Genomic DNA, 19,273 nt, shown 5'->3' with positions numbered 1-19,273 from the left:
TGTCTAATCCCTGTTTCCAGCAGAACAAAAAGTGCAAAGAACTTGTTTAACCTAGAAGCCTATTGTGAGGATTTCTAAAGGGCTGTACCCTGAAAACTGAGGGATGATTCACCAAGTGGGTTAAGTAATTTAGGTATTACAAACTATGCAAGTATCTTGTAATGCTCAGTCTGTCATATCCCAATGTGAAAGACTTAAGTTTTAATAGACTTAACTTTAGATTTCATAGGCAAATGAAATGGGTACCATATAGAAGGGTGGCCTTTCTAACGTCTAATGCTCATTTTCTAGGCAAAAAGAGTGTATCGTCACCCTAGGCGATCTTTATAAGATCTCTTCTGACTACTTTATAACCATCAATTTCAGGAATAATACACATATCAGATGTACAATCATAGCCAGAAAATGGGCAAAATAGAGGATAACTGCAGTGATTATGTTGCTCCTGCCCAAATGTTCAGCACCATTTGAAGTCATTTGGAGTATTTATCAGATTCCAGACAAACAGAACCAGCATACCCTGCCAGTATTGGAACTGGTTGCCCTTCTTCTATCTTTGAAACTCAAGTGAAAATTTCTCAAAGCTCAAAAAGCGAAACCTTCCCTTCTCACATTCCTTTGCACCACCATTGTTCCTATTATACTCCTCCTTTTCTGCACTTACTAGATTGATGCCAAGTATGAGTTTGCATGACCATCTTCCCTCCTAGACTGTTGGGCCCTGACCAGGGAGGGAACAATGCTTGCTTTATCTAGGCAGGGGTTCTCGGACTTTAGGATGCATCAGAATCACCTGGAAGGCTCACGAAAACACAGGTTGTCAAGCCCCATCCTAGAGTTTCTAAATCAGTAGGTCTGGGGTGTGGCCTGAGAATGTGATGTTCAATATGTTTCCAGCTGATGCTGATGCTGCTGGCCTGGAGGTGACACTTGGAGAACCACTGCCCTAGTATAGTTAGAAGCAAGTTTGCTGGAGCTCTGTCACCTGCCAGCTGCGTGCTCGCAGGCAAAATACTTCACTTTTCCATGTCTCCCTTTTCTCATCTCTAAAATAAGGATATTAATATGATTGAGTTCGTAAGGTTATTATTAAGTGAATTACTAACACACTAGAGATCTTAATTGGTACCTGGTACATAAGTGCTTAATAAATTCTTATAAGTAACAAAATTAAATTATCATTATTGGGTATTAAGATCATGTGTTCTAAAAACTGGTTACATAATCATAATAATTTTAGATAAAATTGAGACTTCTGGTTGCTACCAACTTGCCATGCTTCCTTTAAATCTCCCTACCTTATACGTCAGAGAGAAAATTAAATAAAAATTGAATGTTATTTCAACTTACATTCTCATTTTCTCTCCTAAATATAGGCCTGGCAAAACTGTGTTCAAGGAGAAAATGTCAAATCCATTAAAATCAAATCTAATTTATAGGAAACAAAATATTTAAAGTTGTTCTTGCTCATCAATTTGTTCATGTTTACATCATGTTTTACTGGGTCTTTGTAAATAACTCCTTGTCACAATATTTTTCTAAAGATTTATGCAAATACATTATAAATTACTGGAAGACAATATATCAATATTTGTAGCTTCCACAAAATACTTAATAAATGAAAGCTTTAGATAACATAATTTGAGAGGTATTATAAATCATTAATTTTAATTACAGAACTGAAGCATGCAATCCATTTCAGAAAAACAAAATAACTCTAAATTAATCTTTTAAAAAGCTTTTAGACTTTAGTTTATTTATTTGACTTAATCCTATTGATTTTTCTTTTCAGTAGTAATATACATTTCTGGTTTTATATTATCATTAGCAACTTAAATAAGTAAATTATATCACAAAGAAAACACAAAAATCATTATGCATAGTTTCCTAAGTTTTGTATGACAACTAAAAGAGAGGTCTCAGGCAAGATACAGATTATTCAGCCTAGAAATAAACTTCAGTAAACTGTCAGGCAGGGAACAAATATTCTCTATATACAGATAAAAAGAAAGACATAAGCAAGAAAAAAGTAAGATAATTTACAGCTATAAGTCAATTGTGAGTAACCTCTACTACTATATCAGATTTTGTTTTGTTTGGCACTTCCAGTTTATACAGTTTTGAAATATAAATGCTTCCTCTTGGAAGCTGTGGATAAGTTAATAACATTTTAAATGCAGAAATATATCTTGTTAGTTAAAAGAATTTTGTGGTGAGTTCTATAATTTTGAAAAAAATTAGTTTTGTGAAAAGTCATTCCTTCTTTTTTGTTTTCAACAGATTAATTTCATTAAATTACTAGATTTTATTAAAAAGCAGATTTTAATCTGGTTACTAAACAAAACTGCCTACATTTTATGCATGCAGACTTTTATACTAAGTATCTTCACTGGAGATTAAAAAGCAAATCGATTCTTTCCCAAGAATCTATGCAATCAGATTCCTTATCTACATCTGGGCTTTGATTTCTTCTATGGAGTGAGGGTGTGTGGGGAACTGGTGGGATGGATCAGATGATACTGAAGATTTACTATGGCTGTAACGATTTATGAATCTATAAATACATAAACAAAAGTAAAAATTTTAAAATAGCTGTTTTGAAAAAGACCAGTACTAGTTGCAAAGAACCATGGCTTCTAACCCCAAATCTTCTACCATTTGGGTGGCCCTGGACAAGTCACTTGAGCTCCCTGGGCCCTAGTTGCCCCACTGGTATAGTGACAGGGATAAAACTAGATATAACTCCTACATTTCATTCTAACTTCAAAATAAATACTTCCTGGAAAGCTAATTAAATTTCTTTTGGAAGCTTAAAATCAAAATACCAAGGTACACTTTAGTACATATACTATAATTTAAAAATATTTCCTTACTTTTTAATTTATATTTGCGTAAGAATAAACTACATGCCAATAATTTAAAATAAAGTTATTTACATTTTTACATGATTGGAATGTTATAGCATGTTGCTCAATAATCCCAGAAAAAAAATTCCATTTTAAACTCTTTGATTTTTGTCTTTCTGTTCTGATATCTACTTTAGTCAGAATGCTTGTGTTCCTGACAAAATTCCCATGTTGAAACCTAATCCCCAATGTGATGATAATAAGAGGTGGGGCCTTTGGTAGATGACTAGTTCATGAGGGTGGAGACCTCATGAATGAGATTAGTACCCTTATAAAGAGGTCTGAGGAAGCTTGTTTGCCTCTTACACCAATAAATCACCATTTATGAACCAGAGGGCAAGACCTCACAAGACACCCAATCTACCAGCACCTTGATCTTGAACTTCCTAGCCTCTGGAACTGTGAAAAGTAAACGTATATTGTTTGTAAGCCACCCAGTTTGTGGTCTTTTGTTATAGCCGCCCAGATGGACTAAGACACATTCAAGCAGCACTGTAGTCCTGGGTTCAGTCCCTCCAAGCAGAGATGATACAGATGTTGTCTGTCCTCTCATATTGCAGCAACCCTAGTCTGCTCTGTGGTTCCTGTTACAGAAGGTGGATTTCAAGGGAACACTGTGAGTGGCAGAAGGGGGCAGATCAAAGGGACTGTTATTAACTTTTGCCATTTTCTATTTTTAGTATTTTTACTTTCAAGTAGCTTGCCTTTCATGTAGCGGTTGCCCTTAACATCCAGTGTGGTTTGGTCTTTTTTAGCAGACCTCACTGAAATGACATTTCATTTTTACTTTGTTGTAAACAGTGTATAATCTACTTTGTACAAGTCATCATAGTACTCAAATATAGTTACATTTATGAAAGATTAAGAGACTTAGCAAACTAAGTTACAAGCCATACCCATTTTGCTTTTCACTAGGTTTAAGATTAATCTATTTATTTTCTCAGCCAGCAGTTTTTTCCCCAAAAAAATGTATATAATATAAACAATCTTCTCCTTTGCCCAACTCTAATCCACTGATCTTCTAATGGTACAATGTAAGAGCCATATGAGAACTTATGTAGTTGGCGACTTGCGGAACTACTACAGGTTGGACTTATCAGTTCACAACATGCATAACTTCTTCAGGAGCCCGAAGTGGCAGTTTTCTTTTCTCCAAAGCTGGCCAGAGTGCTTGGAATAAAGCCCAGATAAGAGCAGACCTCCCAAGCAGGGGAAGGTAGAGACAGAGAGAAGAGGTGAACTAAGTGCATGAAATTACACTGCAGGAAGTCTCACTCTAGACCAAACAGTAAGGAAAAAAGTGAATAAAATGTCCAGAATTCCAAGGTAGAAGAGGATTTTAAAAGAAATGCCTATACTATGGGGCAGCTGGAGAAAGTGCTGAGCACGGCATTTATTCAGTCTCCTGCTGAGTCCTCCGGAATGGCACAAGAGCCAGCAGTCTGTATGAGACCCATGGTGTGGAGAAGGGAAATCTACACAATCCTCACTTTGGATTTCCCTCATGAATTTCCTCCTCTCCACCTCTAAAGTTATCAGCACAGCTTTTGATTATATAAAGAGGATTTCCTTGGGAAGTTCATTAGAATTTACTGTAGGGAGTGTTATGGACTGTCTTCAAAGGACTACTCATTTCTACGGAAGCACGAGGGAGAAGAGTAGAAAATGTGTCATGTTTGTGAGGGCTGATGTCATCTTCTTCTTGTCACTGCACATCATCTGTGAGCGAAAGAAACAGAGGCAAGAAGTCCAGGTAATCCCCCTCTGCAAGTTCTGCCCTTTGGTCAGGGACAACACGAGCAAAATAAACAGGAGGAAATCTTTGCGTTGTTCCAGTAAAAACTACTAAGTCCCTTACATGGGAAAGAATATTAGGCTGCCGTCAGTTTGACAGCAACACTTTAGGCCAGGAAACAATGAAAGTAACAACATATTTAAGATTTGGCAGGAACGAAGATGAGAATCCAAGATTGTGTATCGAGTAAAACTGACTTTTGAGAATAAAGGCCACAGACAAACTCGTGCACATACAAAAGTCAGGGAATATAATAAGGCCCCTGTGCCTTCCCTGAGGAATCTACTGGAGAATGATTTTAGGACAACCAAAACCACTGGAGAGTGACTGACATAAGATACATTAGTGGGCATGAAATGTACATTTACTTGTAGAACTAAAACTGAGCCATATTTACATGAAAGAAAGAATATATAGTGTGTAATGATGAAACACTCTGAAAAAGGTAGATGAAGCACAATTTTCAAAAATGGGAGGAGAATGGGAAGAGAAAATGAATAGAATAAGGCTACTGATTGTCTATATCTATTAACTGGATTAAAGGGATATCACTTCAAATCAAATGCCTAAAGAGAACGAAAGAAGGGGAAAGAAAGAAGTTACTAGTTCATTTTACTATTGCTCAAAAAGGAGACCGATAGAAAATTAGAAAGGGGAGGAATGTAATTTTTAAAAGGTATTAGCATAAAGGTAAATATTAGAACAAAAATACTTGTTACCAAAAAATAGTAAAAAAAAAAAAAAAAAAGGTTGCTAATAAAATAGACCACATCGTAAAAGACTATATAAAAGTCTATTTGAATATTACATAAAATGACATAGCTGAGCCCAAACATGTTGATATATACATTACATATATATTATATACTCACAGAGATGTACAAATACATAATATATTAATGCACATTGTTACGTGAAAAAAGCAAGGTGAAAAAACGTGTACTGTATGTCAACTTAAAAAAAGAGGGAAAGAATATATAAACATATATCTGCTGATATTAAAAAACACAATGGAAGGATAAACAATATTTGGTTTTTTTAGTGGTTACCTATAGGGGAGGGAAGACAAAAGGTTGAAGAAACACAGATAGAATCTTGATGCCTTTGAATATGCCATGTTCTGTAGTTTTGTCTTGAAATTATGTGAATCATTTATTAAATAATTATATAAGAAAATTATATATTTTTTTAAATTCCAAAAAATAGAAAATAAAACTAATGAACCTAAATGTGTATCACTGGGCTAGTGGTATAACAACACACAGGAATGATTCCAAGTGACTTTAAAACATTCCAGTAGTAAAATTAAGGGAAAAAAGCCTAAAAGAAACTGAAAAACTCACTCTAGTAGAATATAGACTAAGGACAAAAAGAACCACAAAAAAAATGTAAACTATTTTTACCCATCACAGTATTGAAGATATGCTCATATGCGTACTCTGAGATTGTGATGTGTCTTTATCCTGTGGGACAAAGCAAATAAATAATGATGGAATATTCTATCATTCCTGGTATTACTGAGAACCAGATTTTCAGTATGAGAGAAGAGATACGGGTATAAGCTCAAAGAGGTTAAGTAAAAACCCTGTAGTCTTGAATTTAAATGGAAACTATTGCTTTGAACTCACGTTCGTGTTGGATTTTATCTTTAAGACACACACACACATACACATACAACCTCAAACTGAGCGGTGATGGTCTCTGGAGAAGAGATATGGTGAGAGGGTACAAGCTCATTTTGTTTATTTAAAGTTTTAGCACTTTACTCTTATATATTTTAAATGTCATAATATTTTGCAATTTTAAAATGCAAATCTGGCAAATATTAGAAATAGTATTTCCTAATTCTTTAGCAATAAGCTGGATGAGATTTGAGGAGTCTTTTTAACACCTAGTGTCCCAATCTCTTGTCTACTGTTCCCTAAAGGCCCTGAAAGTTTCTAGTGCTCTGAAAGAGAAAAAAAAATTACAACCTATTTTTCAATAATTCATAATAATTGAGGCACAAGATTAGAAGATAGACAAAAATAACACAGATAATTGAAATCTGTAGGGAATCTAAAAAGTATGCATCTCTAAGTTGGTACATCTTACTCTGTCATCTTTTTTCTGGTTTGAACCACAAGCACTACAATGACCCTAACAGCGTATCACAGCTACTACCGTAAAGACAGGCAGAATAAGGCGTTCACAGAGATCAGATCTCGCCAGCTTTGTAAACCAGCATCACCATGTGGGCCCCATAATGAAGTTATGAGTTTCTTTATTCTAACCCAGAAAGAGGAAAAATCATCGTACGGCGGTAAAATTTCTGGGTAAGAGTTTTCCTTGCTGACGATATTTCCCTGGTCTCTCAAAGATTTGAGCCAGGAATCAGCAAACTTCTTCTGTAAAGGACCAGATAGTAAATATGTCAAGTTTTACAGGCCACATGGCCTCTGTCACATATACTCAGCTCTGTCATTGCGGCACAAAAGCAGCCACATGACCATGTTCCAATAAAACTTTAAGATAGATAATAAAATTTATCTTCATATTATTTTCACATGTCAGGAAATATTACTTTAAATTTTTTTTCAACCATTTAAAATGTAAAAACCATTCTTAGCTGGTGGGTTATACCAAACAGGTGCCAGGCTGCAGTTTGCCAACCCTGCTCTAGAGTGTTTACCCAATCAGACAGGGGCTCCACAGGACCTGCACTGCTCCTAAGGAAAAGTGCTTCGAAAATTCTACAAATCGGCCTAGAACTGTGTTGGAGCCAAATACTACTTTCTTTCTAGCACCATAAATCATTATGAAAGATCCAGAAATTATACATAAACTGTGAACCTCTTTAGCAAATCTGCCAAAATGCTTGCTTCTTCATTATCCTGATGTAGATAAAACTTTTATAAATTCCCAGAATATTAGATTTGCAACTTACTTTCCTAAAGTCTCCTTTCTTATCTAAACTAAGAGCGTCTTTGAGTTCTGGGCAAAAAGGCCCAAATCCGACTGGGCTTGTGTCCAAACTTCGTGTGTTTGAAAGTTTTATTCAATGCAAATGGTTTTATAACCAATTTTATTGAGACTCTCAGTATGAATTTTGAATCAATAGAGTGATATAAGCCTATGTATTTAATTTCCTGCCCTACTGATGTGACCAAGAAAACAAGAGAAACTCAGGAAATGAGGGAAGGTGCCAACTACATACTTACATATTCAGCCACCAACAGGAAGGGAATGAGGGCGGTATGCCATCCATCAGTGTACAAAGAGGAAAGCCACTCGGGGAGGAAATAAACAGGAGCTTCACCAAAACCCCAACTTGGAGCAACAGGGGTTAAAGATGAAGGCAGATCTTTGAGAGATTGATGAGAACCAGACTCCCACACCGCTAGAGTCTAGAAGGAAGGAATCCCACCATAGCACACTCAACTAGCGCACAGTGTATCTGGTGCACTGCAGGTGTGGGCCGTGACCAGGACCACGAGCAGCTCTGGAGGAGGGCATGAGGTTGCTTTGCTGGGCATGGAGAAAACAAGCATTGCTCCAGCTGGTTTCTAGCTGCAGAGGCAGACAGGGAGGGTAGCTACACCAATACAAAGTCAAAACTCCCTTTTCAGAGGCTGCTTCCACCCACCTGCAGCAACTTCCTAACTCAAACATAATTATTGTATGTCCACACTGGTAAAATAACAATACATTTATTATCCCTTCATCAGCCTGTACCTGGAAGATCGGACAAAGAGCCACACGCTTTTATTCAGAATTATTCTCGCTCCTAATATTAAACAGACATTCAATTCTAGAGATGAGCTAGAGAAAAAAATTGGACAGTACAAAACACTCAGCCGTTCAAAAGAAGAAAAGTAATTTAACAGAGCAGAACACAAGTGATTTCTTTTGAAACAAACTTGTTGCAAAGGAAACAGGAATACATATTTTAAAATCTCTGATTTGTGTTTTCAAATTTTTAGTAAGATTTAAGAATACGCTATATCAATAAAACAGGGACTAGCAACCATGAAAAAGAAACAATCCTAACATGTAAAATGACATTTGGAAATGATAAAATAATTACCACATTTTAAAGGAACTCGGTAAAGATGCTGCCGAAAACAGAATCAACAAATTGGAAGACTGATATAATAAATTCTCTCAAAATTTAGAGTAAAAAGAGATAAGAGAAATGGGGAGTAGATCCAGGAGATGGACCATAAGGCCTTTAGAAGGTCCAGAAAGAGCAGACCAGTTGGAAGCAAGATACAGGAGAGAGAGAGGAGGAGGGTGAGGAGGAGGTGAGGAGGAGAAGAAAATTTTCCTCAGCTCAGTTAAGACTTGAGTTTTCAATTTAAAAGGCTCAATCATACTTAAATATTAATTTAAAAATCTACAACTGGACATATGCCGGTACAGTTTCTCAATTTCAAATATAAAGAAAACTTTCTAGAGGCATTTCATCCAGTCAAGGAGGAAACAAGAAAGTTTCCAACAAACAAAAGACAATGAATTTGACAGTAACTTTTATTCCAGAGTACTTGAAAGCTAGAAGACAATATTTAAAAGGAAGACTGTAAGAGTTCTAAGGAAAAAGACTGTGACCCTCGCCAGGTTCTTACATAATGACAACAGAGCCTATCAGATACTCAAGAACTCTTAAAGAAAATGACACACTTATCCTTCCTCAACTAATTGCTCAATATTTACCAACTACTAAAAATAAAGTCAGATTATAACCCCAATAACTAAAGAGAGTATAGAAGAAATGAGCAGCAAACAATGAAATAACTGAAGGTAAAATTAAAATGATTATCACTAATATACTATGATCCTTATGTTAACATTAAGAAAATAATTTTAGAATTATTAAGTGATTAAAAAATGCATATAGATAAAAATCTGTATTTTAAGTCTCAGAGTATTTAAACAAAAAATTATTGATTGAGGGAGGGGTAGTATAAGGAATAATCTATATTTCCTATTTTATAAGATAAGAAAATATATAGTTTAATTCTTGGCAAAAATAGAGAAATATCAATTTTATAATTATTAAACATGAATTATTGAACATGAAAGAAAAGACTTTGGTTTCAGACAAACTAAATGCTGTTTGAGGCTCAGCTGTCACAAAGCATGTGAATTTGGATGAATTATTAATCTCGCTAAGCTTTAGTTATCTCATCTACAAAAGAGAAATAATAGTTTCTTTGTTATGTGATTGTTTTGAAGAGTAACGGAAATAAAATGTGTATACCCACTGTCTGACACATGATAAATGTGGAGTGTTAGCCATTGTTATTAATAATAAAAAGAAAAAAACCTGATAAACATAACAAAAGATAGAAGGAGAAATTAAAAGGTAAAGCAAATAGCTGTATTAAACAGAAAGCAGAAACAGTTCAAAGAAACACCACCAAACATTATCAGCTATCACAACATTTGAAGGTGGGTTAAGTTTTTCTATTGAATATCAAAGACCCTCAAACAAGACTTTTAAAAAACATAGCTACTTTGTGTGCTGTTTTTTAAAAAGACACATCATTTATTCACTCAACAAATATTTGATTGCTTACTATGTACCAGACACTATTCTAGGTTCCAGGGATATAGTAGGAAACAAAACACAGAGGCTTGGACAGTTCAGATATTGGCGAGTGGGCAGTGCATCCAAACAGAGGGTAGTAAGGATGAAGACCCTCAGGCTGAGATGGGCCTGGCCAAGCTGAAGAAAGAGTGTGGCTGATGCCAGCAAGCAGCAGAGAGAAGGGCAGGTGAGGTCAAGGAGATAATTGGGAGAAGTGGGGTGGGGCCTTTGAGACCTTATCTGGACTTTGGATTTTACTCTAAATGAGAAGGTAATTGGAGAGCTCTGAGTATGAGTGATGAGTGAACTTCCTGTCTTTGACAAGATCATTCTGACTGCTGTGCTGAATGAAAACAGACTGAAAGAGTAGAGTCTGAGATCACTTACAAAATTAATGTACTAATCTAGGAAAGTGATGACAGTGGGCTAGATCGGGGTGGTAGCAGTGAAGACGGTAAGTAGTTGGACTCCTCTGGACTGGAAGGTTCAGTTGACAAGATTCCTTAACTGTTTAGATGTGGAGAGTGTGAGAAAAAGATGACTCCAGGTTTTTTGGCCAGAGCAGTGGGAAGGATGAGGTCATCCGTGGCCGCAGTGGGAACTGCAAGGGCAGAGCAGGTGTGCGGGACTGTGGAGAGGCACTCAGGTTTAGGTGGCTGAGATCTGAGGTGCTCTAAGGGGGAGAAGGGAAAGTAAAAGTAATTCAGGTATTTGACTCTGGAAAGGCCAGAACCCGACATGCAAATTCTATAGTTATCAGCATATAATGGCACTTCAAGGCATGATAATGGGTCAGTCACCCAGGGAGCAGATGTAGACTGAGAAGGGGAGAAGTGCAAGGACTAAGGACTGGAACACACCACCACTTACAGATGGATGAGATGAGGAGGAACCAACAAGGGAGAGAGAGAAAGAATGGCTAATGAAGTAGAATAAAAACCAGAAGGCAGAGCAGTCTGCAAAGATTAAAGGAGGAAAGAGGGAGGGAATGACTGTACCAAATGCTGCTGATAGGCCAAGGAAGATGAGAAGTAAGAACTGACCATAGGGTTTAGTGATGGGGAGGTCACTTGTGACTTTGACTAGGGTGGACTGGGGGAAGAGGGTCTAATGTCTAAGAGGTAGAATAGAAGGGAGAGAAAGAAAGGCAAGAAATTGGAGAAGAGAACACACATAACTCTTTCTAAGAGCTTTACTCTAAGAAGGAGCAGAGAACCGGGAAAGTCAGTTCCTTAAGAGACAGATGGGATCAGGAGAGGGTTTTTTGTTTCTTAATGAAAAGGTCAGAATATTGGTATGTTGAGGTAAGAAAGAGATAGAGGAATATATTTCCATAGTACCACAGATTTTTAAAAATCAAAGAGTAAACAAAATAAAGCAAAAATTTTAAAAGGGTAGCAATGTAAGATTAGACAAAGAATTCAAGACAAAAAGCATTAAATGAGACAGAAGTGAATATATATTTAAATGATAAACATCAGAACAGACTAAGAAAATTATTAAAGAAGTAGTCCTCAGAACCATACTGCACCCAGATGAATTTATGGGCAAAACTGATAAAATCTTCAGGTAAATGATCACTTTTTTGCTATTTAAACTGATTCAGACACTAAAAGGGAAAAAAAATATTTCAGTTAATTTGAACAAACTAGCAGGACCTAATACTAAAATCTGACAGAGAAGGAAAGAAGAAACAAAATCAAATCACTTTTGCAAAAATTAAAATAAAAAGTCTTAAATAAAACATACAAGTAAATTAAATCCAGCAAAATATTACAAGAAAAACAGATGAAATCCAGGCAGGATTTATTTCAGGAATACAAGGATGGTTCAACATAGACAACATGACTATAATTAATCATATTGTTATTTAAAAGTAGGAAAATAATTAAAATAATCTCAATAGATGTGAAAAGAGCATTTAACATACATTCCATTAATATTAGCATATCAAAAGTTAATAATTTAGCCATAGAAAAATATTGCCTTAATAAAGAATATCTAAAACCAAAAGCCAATAAAAACTATACATAATGAATCAAGAACAAGAGAAAAATGCCAATTATTATTATTTTTCAATGGGATCCTGGTATTAGTCAGTGTAATGAAACAAGAAAAAGATATTTTTAAAGTATAGCTATTAGAAGAAATAAAAATCATTTTTGCAAATAAAATAATTTAACTACAAGAGACTAAAATGAAAATTTATTAAAACTAATTTTAAGTTCAGTAAAATGGCAGAATGCCAAAGACATATAGAAATCAATAGCTTTTGAATACTAAACCAGGCAGCTTTCTAATTTAAAATTCTATTTACAAAAGCAACCCCCCCAAAAGCCCTCTAGTCCAGTGTTTTCCAATAAAAATGTAATGTGAGCCACATATGTAATTTTCAATAGCCTACTTGCCACATAAAAAACACAAATAAAAAATATATTTTATGTAACCTAGCAACCCAGAATATTATTTCAATTACTTAATCAATACTTTAAAACTTTTTTTTATACTTAGTCTTCCAAATCTAAGGCAGTTTGGTAGCCAGTTAGTGTGTTTGTTTTTACACTTACAGCATATTTCAATATGGAATAGCCACAATTGACAACCTCACTAGTGCCTGTGGCCAGCAGCAATTGCACTGGATGTTGCAGCTCTCATAGACCTAGGTACGCGCCTGAAAAGACACGTGCAGGACTTACTAACTTGAAAACGCCAATATTTCTAAAGAGCACAGGAGGAGATTTCAGTAAAAGGACAAATACATGACAAATTCTTAGATAGGAAATCTCAATACTGTAAAGATATGAATTTTTCTCTCCCAGATTATTGTATAAATTCAACACAAGCTTAATCAAAATTTTCATGACATTTTTGTAGAAGACCTGACAAAAAGATTCCAAAGACTAGAAGCATAAATATCAAAAAATATCATGAAAATTTAAAAATGACAAGTAAAAAAGAATTGGGATTTGCCATGTCAGATATCTAAGAGTCATCACATATTTACATGTTATCAATTTATGAAAATTACAACAACGTGATATTGGTAGTTCAACAGACTGTAAGAACTAGTATAGATAAGAATTTGGTACAGCAAAAGATAAAGGCAGAATTAAAATACGTGGGAAATGAAAACGTTGGTAAATATGTGGTATTCAGGCCACTTGTAAAAAATATAAAGTGATATGTCTATTTTATATCTTACACCAAAATAAATACTGCATGACTCGAAGATTTAAAATAAAAACTAGAAAGTAGTAAAGTGATTTAAAAAATCTGTAGTTGAACATTTATGTAATTTTGGAGTGGGAAAAGTTGTTCTAGTATGAAGTCATAAAGAAGGTTGGTCTTGAATTCCTGGGCTCAAGCAACCTCCCAAAGTGCTGGGATTACAGGAGTGAGCCACCATGCCCGGCCTGATATAATCTAATCTGAACAAATCTCTCATTTGTATACAAAAGGTTATACACACAAGGACATTCATTTCAGCATTGTTTGTAATAGAGAGAAACTGAAAGTAACTTAGAGGCAACAGTGGAATGGTAATTATATTACAGAACAGCTACACTTAGTAAGAGTATGCAGCAATTTAAAAACAAAGAATGTGCGAGCCAGGCGTGATGGCACACAACTGTGTTCCCAGCTACTTGGGAGGTTTAGGAGGGAGGATGACCTGAGCCCAGGAGTTTGACAACAGCCTGGGCAACACAGCACCCCCCCACCCCCGCCGACCCCGTCTCAAAAATAAAATAAAAAATAAAAAGAAAAGATGATGTAAAGCAACATACATGTGTATGGGGGATCTATCTATATGTCTACACACATACATATATAGAGAGAAAGTGATAAGTGAAAAAAAATTGTTTGAAAATAATTTATATAACTTGATCTCATATATGCCTTAACATGTACATGTGTGTCTATATATATAGACACAAACATATATATTAAAACATACATACATACATAGGCTTAGCAAAAGAGTGGACAAAAAAAGAAATCATAAAGAAAAAGAAAAATAGATTTGGTGGTAAAAATCTATTTAATCTAAAACATAAATAAAAAGCTAATTTTCAAACTGGTAAAATGATTCCAACATACATGAATAAAATACTAATGTCCTTGATACATAAATAGCTTGTATTAGATCATTAAGAGAACAAGATGAATAATTCAAAAGAAAAATAAGAATGGTTTAAGTACATAAACAGGCCAATTCCCAAAAGAAAATACAAAGTTTCACCTACCGAATTGGCCAAGATGAAAAGATGAAGACCGTGTTTGATAAGGGTGCAAAGAAATGGGCAATGATGTGGACAACCTTTCTTGAAAGAAAGCTGGAAGTATGTATGAAATGCCTTAAAAACTTATACACTCCTAATCTGCATAAGGACATTTTAGTCAATGATGGACCACATATACAACAGTGGTCCCATAAGATCAGAATGGAAGTGAAAAATTCCTATCGCCTAGTGATGTCACAGCCATCACAATGTAGTGGCACAACACATCACTCACATGTCTGTGATGATGCTGGTATAAACAAACCACATAATTGTAGGCACTACACTATACTTTTTGATAATGATAGTAAACAACTATATTACTTATTTATGAATATACTATATATTTTATCATTATTTTAGAGTGAACTCTTTCCACTTAAAAAAAAATGTTAACTGAAAACAGCCTCAGGTAGGTCCTTCAGGAGCTGTTCCAGAAGAAGCATTATTATCGCAGGAGATGACAGCTCCATGCGTGCTACTGCCCCTAAGACCTTCCAGTGGGACAAGATGTGGAGGTGGAATAGATCATTAATCTATTAATGATCCTGACCCTGTGTAGACCTAGGCTAATGTGTGTGTGTCTTAGTTTTTAAGAAAAAAGTTTAAAAAGTACAAAAAAGAAATTTAAAAAATAGAAAAATCTTACAGAATAACACCATAAAGAAAATTTTTGTACAGTTGTGTGATGTGTATGTTGTAAGCTAAGTGTTACTACAAAAGAATAAAAAAGTTTTAAAAAATTAAAAATTTCAATTTTTTAACATTTTTAATTTTTTAAAAATTTTAATTAAACATTTTAAAAAGTTACAGTAAGCTAAGGTTAATTTATTATTGAAGAAAATATTTTTTTTAAATTTAGGATAGCCTAAGTGTAAAATATTTATAAAATCTATAGCAGTATAGAGTAATGTCCGAGGCATTCACATTCACTTACCACTCAACTCACCCAGAGCAAATTCCAGTCCTGCAAGCTCCATTCATGGTAAGTACCCTTCACAAGTATACCATTTTTTATCTTTTATACTTTATTTTTACTATACCTTTCCATGTTTAGATACACAAATACCCACCATTGTGTTACAATGGCCTACAGTATTAGATACACAAATACCCACCACCATTGTGTTACAGTGGCCTACAGTATTCAGTACAGTACTCAGTACAGCCATATGCTGTACAGGTTTGTAGCCCAGGGGCAATAGGCTGTACCATGTAGCCTAGATGTAGAGCAGACTACACCATCTAGCTTTGTGTAAGTACACTCTATGACATTCCCACAATGATGACATCTGCCTAAGGGCACATTTCTCAGCATGTAGCCCTGCTGTTAAGTGACACACAACTGTGTATCTTTCCACTCATATCAGGTACCTGGACTAGAAAACTTCAAAGACAGAAAATAGAATAGAGATTACCAGGGGCTCAAAGGGAGAGAAAACGGGAAGTTATTTTAATGGGTACAGTGTTTCTGTTTGGGATGATGAAAACATTCTGGAAATGAATAGAGGTGATGGTTGCATGACATTGTGAATGTACTTAATGTCACTGAATTGTACACTGAAAAATAGTTAAAATGATAACATTTATGTTATGTATATTTTACTACAATTTTTAGAATTCCATTGCATGACTATGAAGTTTATTAAACCATTCCCCTTTTACAAAACATTTAGGTTCTTTTTCCAAAAAAAATTAAAAATAACACTATGATAAAAAATATATATATGTCCTTGGACCCAGCATTTTTATTTGTGGGTATTTATCTTATGGTGAGATGGAATATGTATAAAGATATATATTTTCCTCCTGGCATTATTTGTAATGGCAAAAAACCAGAAACCTAAATAACTAACACACAGGATTGGTCAAATATATTTTGGTACATAATGGAAAATTAGGAAGCCACTAAAAAGTGTACTTCAGACATATATCTATTGATATTAAGGGAGAAAATGATTAAAAATAATACAGATGGCATGATAAACTTTAAAAGAAGTAAATGTTTATACATGCAAAGGAAAGTATCTGGAAGAACATATAACAAGGTTTTGCTAGTGGTTATGTCTGAGTAAATGTGATTTCACTGCTTTTTAATGCTCTTTTTCTTGCTTGTCTATTTTCTGCAATGACCATTAACTTTTTTGTTAAAAGAAAAGAATTAATAAAAGAAACTTAATTTGAATAAGACATAAATAATTCCTCCCAGTTATTTTTCCTTTCTCAGAAGTAACACTGTGCCTTCATGTACTGTACAAAGTGCCTCCCTAAAAAAGAAAAACAAAATGCCAACCAAAAGGCTGTCTAGGTTATTTATTTTATGGAACCAGCTGATAATTCTTTTTCCAATCTGAGTAACTAGAAATTAGATTACATTAAGACAACCTTTGGGCTTTTGGTTTGCTTCTTAGTTGGCCATAGCAGGTACAGACCATGAATGAAAATACTTTCTATTTTTGCTAATGAGGTGGGTTTTCTTTTATAAATGAGTAAGATGATGTCGCCTGAAGAGTAAGGCTATATATAAAGTGAGACATTCAGGTATCTGAACAGAACCTAGTAAAATTAGAGCAAGAAATCTATAATGCCTTTAAGAGTACCCCAAAAGCTTATGCAGTTATAGAAGGAATAACACTGTGAGTTTAGAGGTATAGGCAAACAGATCCAATCCTACAGGCATTTTTGTTTGGGTGTCCCACAGTAAGTTGTAAATCTAGAACAGGAAACTTGAAATCATTAAGGTCACATATTTATAACATCATATTCAATTAGGTTAGAAAAGTGCAATATCTGTCATCATGTCATAAAAAGATGTGTTTTTCTCTCAGATCTCTTATAAAGAAAAGCTCCCTATATTGTTACAGATAGGGCTGTTTTCAATCAGTTACAAGGAGCAATTCAATTACTAGATGGTTTAGTGCAGTAACTGACTCCAGACTAATTTAATTTCTTTAGGTCTCTAAAGATCAATTGATCTGATTTGTCCCATCCCCAAAGGCTGTTTAGGAAAAATTCAGACTTAAATACCTGGAAATGAAATCCAAAACCTTGGCCAATTTCACACTACTTAGGTCATCTTGCAAACTTTCAGCTAGTCATGTAAGAGTGCTCTCTTGGCCCTCAGACCATTGAAGGCGACTTAGCATCATGCACATGTGAGAGCTCCCACATCAGGATGCTTATTCAATAAGTAGAAAATGTGGCCACATGCATTATCAAATCTGTCATTCTAAAGGGCAGTCAGACTGGGTACTCCTATCTCATGAGCCATGTGCAACTGCAGGGCTATTTTTACTCTAGGAGAAGTTTATATTTGTACCCCTGTAATATTCTGAAATTTTAAAAAAGACCAGTAAAAGTAGAGCTAGATGGGATAAAAACTGTTAGATGAAATGCTCATTTAACAAGATGAGGAACGTATAATTATTTTACATTTTTAGATTTATAAAGTGCTATCATGAATGGCAGCTTGTTTGATTCTCAAATCTTTTAAGGGAACAGGGTTATTGTTTCCATTTTCTAGATGAAGGAATAGACTTGGAGGACTGGTGACCTCTCCAGGATCACTCACCCAAGAAAAGGCAGAGCTGGGACTCTGACCTATGACTTTTTCCCCCCAATAGATCATGCTTACTCCCTGGTCTGAGACAGAACACATGATATACACTAAACACATCACTACTGCCCCACTGAGTCACTGTCTTCATTCTTACTTGAAACCTGAATAAAACGGAGAAAAAGTTCACTTATAATTATCCCAGCTGCATAAACTGAGTCTACATCGGAGCTTCTGGCACTCAGAAAGAGGCAATAAGAAAGTCATGCCTGAATGAAGTGGACTCCTTTGTTGCCCATACTGCTAGTACTGCGTTCTCACTGCCTTATGTCCCCCAATTGGAGAGTTACCCACTTGCATTCTCTCTTCATTTTGGATCGATTTTTAACCACAAGCTCAAGTTTCTTTCCCCCAACATCCCCAACCACTTGTCAAGCTCTCTAAGTAATTAATCTTTTTTTCTACTCAAATCCCACAGTTTCTGCCCAACGTTTAGCCTCTCCTGCGGGCTTCTTTGCCTCCCCACTGAGCCTCTTAATCTGTTCCCCCAAATCAAACTTCCCCTCTATGCTCTACCATTTGGGAAGGCTTAGGAAGACCAGAGGTTGCTAAAACATGTAATCACTGGGTTGCCAAGACAGGTTGGGTACAGTGCTGAGGTCAGGACAAGTGGCCATGTGGTAGGTAACAAAGAGTTTAGTACAACTCTGTCGTGGCTAGTAAGGAAATCACGCAAAGATGTGACGATAAAGTAAACCAGAGGGCTGGCAGCTAGCGTAGCTCCTCCCCACCCCCTCAGTAAAGATGTTGGGTCCCCTAAAAGAATAAGTTAGTGTGTTTTAGAAATACGAATAATCAATTAGGCTGAAAAATCTTTTCTTTGAAAAACAGTTTTTGTCATTCGTACTGTGCAAACTATGGATCTCAATATAGTCATTACTCATCACCTAGATGGTCTCAAACTGCATGAACCATTTTAATGGAGTAAAAAATGGGTTATAGGCACATGATTGTCACTTGTCTTCTTAGAGGGTCCTTAGACCTGATGTTTCTCCTATTAATACAAGCAATCCACTCTATACGTAAAATTATGTGACCCTGAATTAAACATCTCCTTGTTTCAAAATTTCAAAGTCCCCTTATACTCTTTGTGTTAGCAAATATATC

General features: G+C 35.3%; 1 protein-coding gene across 1 annotated transcript in view; it reads right to left on the bottom strand.

The window, feature by feature from the left end:
- The window catches only part of TBX20 (T-box transcription factor 20), a 49,289-nt gene that overhangs the window by 7,533 nt on the left and 22,483 nt on the right, over window positions 1–19,273 (bottom strand). The window lies entirely within an intron of this gene.

Source organism: Eulemur rufifrons, chromosome 29, assembly GCF_041146395.1.
Source record: "Eulemur rufifrons isolate Redbay chromosome 29, OSU_ERuf_1, whole genome shotgun sequence".
Lineage (NCBI taxonomy): Eukaryota > Metazoa > Chordata > Mammalia > Primates > Lemuridae > Eulemur > Eulemur rufifrons.
The sequence above is the reverse complement of the archived record's forward strand: the minus strand, read 5'-3'. Positions and strand labels throughout refer to the sequence as shown.